Genomic DNA, 7738 nt, shown 5'->3' on the forward strand with positions numbered 1-7738 from the left:
CGTCTCACATCCATAAAGAACAGTGAGAAGGATAATAATTTTGTAAATTCTAATTTTTAAGTGTTTCTATAGAAGGGGCGAGCTAAGCAGTTTCGAAATTAAAAAATAACAAGCATTTCCCGCCTTCAACCTGGCTTTTATTTCCTCATCAATATCGTTTTTTCTAGTTACCGTAGAACCTAAATACTTAAACCCTTCTACCTGTACAAACGTATTTCCTCCTATATCTGTATCACCGAAATTGCTCGCGTTTCTACTGCTAACCATGTATTTTGTTTTATCCCTATTTATTTCAAGACCTAGTTACTTATTGGAGTTTATTAGCGTGGTTGTATTTAGTTCTATAGTTTCTTTGTCATCACCCAATAATACCAAATCATCTGCATTAATTTTTAGCATTATAATAATAATCAAGGCTTAACGAACCCGAAGGTTCGATGCCGATACCACCAAACGCTCTCTGCATACATCCTTCCAGTGATGTCTCTCCAAACCCAATTCCACTAAATCAGCTTTAACGCAATCCTCTCATCTAGGTTTCGATCTGCCCCTCCGAGGTTTACCCGTCGGTTCAGAGTTTATTTAACATTTTAGGGGTCCGCTCATACTAAGCCCCACAACATTACACGTCTATCTTATACGCTGCAATGTTATAAATTTTGAATACCGGGGGTAGTTCCCTTAATTCAGCGTTGTGTAGTCTTCTAAATTATCCCGTCAATTCATTCTTTCTCAGTCTTTTTGAGTATAATTTTTATATTTAGTGATGATAGAGTGCTACCAATGGGTAGTTTCTCTACACGCCTGTAACACTCCAATTTAACTTAGATCAGATTTACTAAATGTATAGTGATCGACAGTTTTAATACTTTTATATATATATATGAATATAAAATAATAGTCATTTCACATCACCCTGACAAAAATATCGGGAATCTTCCGCATACCGTCTCCTCGGCTTACAGAATAATACCATTTTGAATACATCCAAGTTTTCTCCCTTGTCAAGAAAAGTTATAAGATCATAGTGTATGTATGTTAAGCTATGATACCCCATTAATTCTAAATGATCTTAATTGAATTAAAAGAAAAATTAATTAACCTATCAATCTAGAGAAATCTCGGAAGAACTCTGGATGTCAAAATAATTGCATAGCCTTCCTAAATACCACCTTTAGCGACCACCGACGGAAATCACAAATAGAGAGAATAGAGGATTACATCAAAAAAAGGTTCTTGAAGGTTCTTCCCAGTTACCTACAGTGAAAGGAGCAGCGATCTAAACCTTGTGAAAGGACATCCTGTTATAAATTCTGCATTTATCAGTTCTGTTATTGTCACTCTAAAATTTTATTTCTTTTTATCTTTTTCCTAAATTCACTTTATTTTTTTCCATTCGAAATCAATTATTTATTTTGTTAAACCCATAAATGTCATTGTTATTGTTATTAACTTTACTTTTATCTTTTATTAAGAATTATTATTTTAATATATTTATTTTATCTATTTTCTTTATTTATAACATTGCAAATAGTTAGGGGTGTCTTTGTTAGAGACTATACCCCTTCCTCCCATAATCAATTATTAGAAGAAAAAAAAACCTACCTCCTACATTAACCAGGTAAGACCCACCAGGCCAATCTGGTATTAAATAAATAAATAAAAAAAGACCATCGATACGGCTTATAATAAAAGAGGTGAATGGATGAAGGGGCTATGTAATAATTTTTGATTTTTGAATCTTTAGTGCTGTTGTAAGGTACTCTAACCTCAAATTACAATTAATAACCGGTATACGTAGATGCAGAAGGGGTTATCTACACTTCAAAACATAACGAGCTTAAAAAAAAAAACAACTTTGTTTTGTTAAAATTTACAATTTATAACATAACCCATTTTTTCCACGTATACCTTCAATTTATATATAATCATCAGTGATACCTAACAGAATTTTATTTATTAAGTAAATTATATTCCTTTCTCGTGACTTTTTCTTTTTCAAATACTTAATTCAGTATATTGTTATTAAGCATATAGATGTGACAATGTTATTTCAATTTATATTCAAAAACAATTATAAAAATTAACTTGATGATCAACACACTTTATAAACTGATAGAAAGAAAAGGTTTGGATCTGTTGTTCACTTTTCCGTTGCTGGAAAATCGTCGTTAGAAAAACTCTCGGCTCGTAATATTTCATCGGATGAAAGGAATCATTTCGGACAGGTGGAAGACAAACAGAGACCAGAGAGCAGGGCTGACCTATGCAGTGGGTCGATCCCCTCTGACGTAACAGGTGACGTCACAGCTGACGGGATCACCCCCTCAATAAGGAAGTGGGCTCTTCCAGTTCTTATATTGTCTTCCCTCTCCATCCATCTAGGCCGCCTCACGTCAATTAAATTCTTTCTCGGCCAAGTCTACTTTATGAAGAAATTGTTAGGAACGTTTCTTATTAGCATGAAACAGAAAAGGCTTACATGAAGATATTTTTAATGTAATTTATAATTAAAATAAATTATATTAATTGGGTTACTTCGTCCAGTAAGCTTTTGAGTTACACGTATAAAGTATTATAATAAGTATAAATAAATTGTCAAGGGAAAAAATTCGCAAGTCCCTTAAAGAAGAAACAAATCTTACAAATCATACATATGGTTTCGAAGTAAAAATATTTATTCTTACTGACAAAATATAAAAACTATTAGATTTAGTCTTCTCAATTTATTTTCATTCTAACTCTCTTTAACCATGCTTATTTTCATTTTGAATTCATGGATTCTATTAAATCAAGAATATATCTAAACATGTAAGTGACAAAAAAAGACCTTGCATTGTTTCTATTTCAACCTTACTGTGTGACCAAAATCCAAATTTCTGGCCAAAATTCAAAAGATATTCTTATCTTCGGTAAGATGCTGAAAGAAAAAAAATATTTTAAAAAATCGACAAGATTTTTAACAGTTATATCTGCAATATTAATATTATTCAAACCTTACGGTCAAAAACATGCATTTTTATAATAAAGTTAGGGAAAAGAATTGAAAATAAAGATGGTAACATTGTTTTTATAATAAATTGTTGTATAACTATTTTATTACAATTTTGTTTTGTTTTTTCGTTCGATGAACTAACGTCTTAACTCCCCCCAAATCAAAGTGGAGCCAAATCAAAATTGCTAATAAAAATCCTGAAACGTGCTATTCTCTTTATTATTAGTGAGATTTTAAAACCGAAATAAATATTTCAAAAATTCTAACAATACATCTTCAGCAATTAATTTCAAAATTCGAGTCATTATTGAAATCAACAGCAGAAGACCTGTATTGTTATAATACGGTTATTTAGGAAAAAATAAATAAATAAAAATCTTAAAACCAAGATATAGTTACATAATTTTACTAATAACTGGTTTTATAACTAGTTAGTTTCACAACAAAACAAATATTTTGCTCGTCCTTGGAAAATCACATTTCCTAAGGTGTTGTTCCAACATTCTGTTCTAAGATCTTGTGAACATAAGAGAAAATTTCACATATAAAAGAGAAATGCAAGTTTATGCAATTTTTTTTTAATGTTCTACTATAAAACATACCTTCAATAACCTTGAAATAAATCAAAGCGAAACACGTCGGTATCGAATGAAAATAAGTGTTTCATTTAAAAATAATATTAGAAAAGTTATTATATTTCATTAGGTTCACTAATTATATTTTATTCACCTTAAAGTGAGTTATCGATAATTCTGATATAATAAGATTTTACTGACGCCAATATTGTACATAACAAATATTAAATTTGAAGATATTAAGTTATGACGTTTAATAAAGCAAAGGACCAATGTGTTGCTACTGCGGAAACGATGTCACCGTTTGGCACATTCTCACCAAATGTGTAACTCACGAGTCACACCGATTCTCTTCAGATTTACAGATTAATAATTTTTCAGAAATTATAAATATCTTTCACTATATATAATCTAAATTTAATTATAATGTGTATAAATAGATGTATAATTTAATACTGTAATTTACTAACTTTATAAATTGGTGAATTCAGTATAAATGACCGTAGTGCTCGAAATACTTAATTTCTATTGTTAATAATTTGAGCCATTGTCGATGGCTCAAATTATTAAAATAGAAAGCTTGAATTTTTTGTGAAAAGTCATAAAATCCTGAAAATGATTGTACAACATTTTTTATTCCGTCCATCTGCTAGCGTAACAATATTTTGAGCTTAACACTCAATCAATTCATGAGTTTTATTTCTCAAATTACAAATTTGTATTTCAAAAATGTTAAGAACAATTTGAGTTCAAAATGTTGAAAAAATATCTGTAGTCGGTACTTCTAAATATGTAACTTTTTTTTGAGAAAACGGCTCTGCAGATTTGCAATTTTCATGCCTCAAATTATTCAGACCCACGGGTTCCCACCGAAAATTCATAGCCCACCTGAAACATGTGTTCATGTACTGTCTAGGAGTAAGGTCTCAGTGGATACCATTTATCGTTAATATAAGTTTACGGATGGTTGAATTTTAATTGTAAAACTGATATTTTTCAGTTGGGCAATGTAATTACTTATTACGTAAACTGTTACTTGAAGACAGTCATTATAAAGTAGGAAACTTTACCGATTGTGTGTGCTAAATAGACTTTATAGATAACATATATTGTTTATAGTAATGATCATGATATCGCTCATATTTAAATATTTATATTATAATGAATATTAAAGAAGCTTATTATTTTAAATTGTATTGATAAATCAAGACATAAATCATTGTAAATGTTTCACTAAATCTTTTTCTGAGAAAAGAATGGTATTTGGTAATTATATGTAGGATAGTGACAACAGAATTACATATTTATAAAACCGGAGAGAGAAAATTATTTTTAAAAAAGTTCCCTAGTAAGTTGTTAAAAAATAAACGCTGATTTTCCAATTAAATCAACCTGCTATCTGAAATACTTTTTAATTTAATTTTAATAAACTCCAGCTTTGAAGTTGTTTTATTAAACTCCAATTAATTTTTTCAATATGCCTGCCCTCTAATAAATTATTTCTTTAAAGTTAACGTAAAAAGATTGCTATTTATACATCTTTACCTTGTAAAATCCAGTGATAGACAATCTATTTTAATATGGTTTTCTATTTATTTTTTCTGAATTTAAATTTTTTAAAATACCAATGAATCCTACTAAAATGGTCTAGTTAGTAAAAATTTAAAATTTATACCATGCATTATTTCATGTAAAAAATTATAATATATAAATAGTCTTAAAAATAGTTTCTATAATTTTGTCGAATTCATATTTATTGCTTTTTATATCAGATTAAGACAGCTTTTTAGTTTTTTGTTTACTATGAAATGAATTTCAGGAGTTGTCATAAAAAATAGAAATAAACAAAATTCATTTTGATTTAGAACTCTATAATTATCCTTAGAAATAGAGAGATACTTGGATGTTTATAGGTATATAAGTTGTAAAAGTATTACCTTGTATATCAGTTTCATGATATTTATGACCGAATAATTTTGTTCATCGGTATTTTAAACGAACATTAAAAATGGTAATGTATATTTATTTAATCATTTAAAAATTAATGCATTAATGAACAATTCAATGACCAGTTATAACATAAAATTTAACAAAACTAGTTTTCGTCCTGAAAAAATCTGACTGACCTGATTGGTCATTATTATTTTTATTATCTAGTAATTAAAATAATAATAAATTTGCCCCTAATTCCCTTATGTGTGAATTAAAAACCGAAAATAATTTTTATACAACTTAGTTACTCTTTAGCTAACGAAATGGATATTATTGATGAAAAATATACCTAAGAACAATTGAAAACCACATATTTTTTATGTCATGAATTCCCATGGTAAAAATATATAATATTTAGGTTTTTTTATTTATCAATAAGAACTAGGGTAGCAAAATGAGCGTAAAGAAATCTTCAAACCTATTCTAGTTTCTTTAGAGTTCGGTTCTATACCCAAATATCCCTCCCTTTTAGCTAAAATTATAATACTATATCTGACTCTATATTTTACTTTAATTTAATCTTCCACAGTTAAAAAAAAAATCCCTTTGTTTAAAGCAACCTACTATAGTTTACACTCCTTGCATTGGGTAGGAATATGAGAAATGTCCATTTCTGTATGAAATTCCATGATCAAATGAAGGCTTTCAATAATGCATTATTGAATTAATTAATAAATTCGAGAAATTAAAATTTTACTCCTTTTATTATAGAATATATATATATATATATCTTTAATCTTTCTATAAGCCATAGTGGTCAGCTGGATAAAAATCAGGTGAATTTGGTATGACGCTGGTAGAATTTTAATTTTGAGATCAGGTCTTTTTTTTTATTTAGCTAACAAACATGTTGCATTGCGTGGGTTTATTTATTTTAAGCCAAAAAGTTTATTCTATCAAGGGATAAAAAAAACAAATGTTGGGCTTTGGGAGAAATGTTTGAATTCGAGAGAAGTTATTTAAATAAAAATATTATCGCCAAAGTTTGTTTTCATTCATTTGCCCCGTGACCTTCCGACTAACATTTTATATACTACAAAACCATGTATGAGGGGATTCAAGCAAGAGATGTATTAGAGGATTAATCTTTATTTTATTAAATTTTAATAATAACTCCCAACTTTTTTTATGAAGATAGAATTGAATATTTATTTATTTATTTTATTTTATGTATTATGAAATATAGTTTTTAATTTAGATTGTAAAATGTTTGCTTTAATATTGCTTAAATTGTTTAGTTTAACGTTTTATTGAGGAGATGAAAATTTCGAACGCTGTAAGGAAAGTAGAGCTTCATGAACACTAATTGTTTTAAATTAGTTTATGTTATATAAATCTGTATTTTATAGCTTTAATTTTTTTTTAAATAAGCCAAAGAGAAAAATGGATGTTTTAAGGATTTGTTAAAACAGAAATATTTATTGTAGAAAAAATAAATTTTCAAAATTTCAGAATAGTAGTATATTAAAATCAAATTATTTAAAAACCACAGATCTTTCGAATGTTTATGAACATTTTAGATGCTTATTAAAAATAATTTAACTAAGTGAAATTATAAAAAAATAATATCTTATCAGGATCTATAAATATATACAAGTTGTTTTAAGGTTAATTGCCCTAACTAAGATTATGAATTGAGGATTTATTATTAAAATAAATATATATGTTTCAACAAATATATAAATTATAAGTAACAATTAGCATTAATATTAAATGTAATTAATAGTAATTGGATTGAACATTAACCATTAGGCAGCTCTCCAGTTCTGGGTTTTTATTTTAAGGGTGACATTAAACAAAAGATTTATGCAAGCCCAGTCATTGACCTTAATTTCTTTACGAAGCAGGATAATTGGAACTTGTTAAACAACATATACCTAGTTTTGTTCGGCCAACGCTGCTGTGGAAGAAAAATGCAGCAGGCTCAAAGACAATATATATTCATAATTTAAATAACTGTACTACTACATTCAAGCACTCCCATCGGACGAGAGGTGAACTATCATAAGAAGGTTATAAGAAATGTTTGTCTGTTGTTTTCAAATGATTAGCTGTTTGTTTAAAATTATAAATTTGTAAAGATCCTTTCAATTACTTGTAATAGTACACTGTTAGATTCACTAAAACTGTGGAAAGGGACTTATATTCAATTATATTCTCTCTCAGTTTTATATAT

Source organism: Halyomorpha halys, unplaced genomic scaffold, assembly GCF_000696795.3.
Source record: "Halyomorpha halys isolate HHAL.00 unplaced genomic scaffold, Hhal_1.1 Scaffold138.1, whole genome shotgun sequence".
Lineage (NCBI taxonomy): Eukaryota > Metazoa > Arthropoda > Insecta > Hemiptera > Pentatomidae > Halyomorpha > Halyomorpha halys.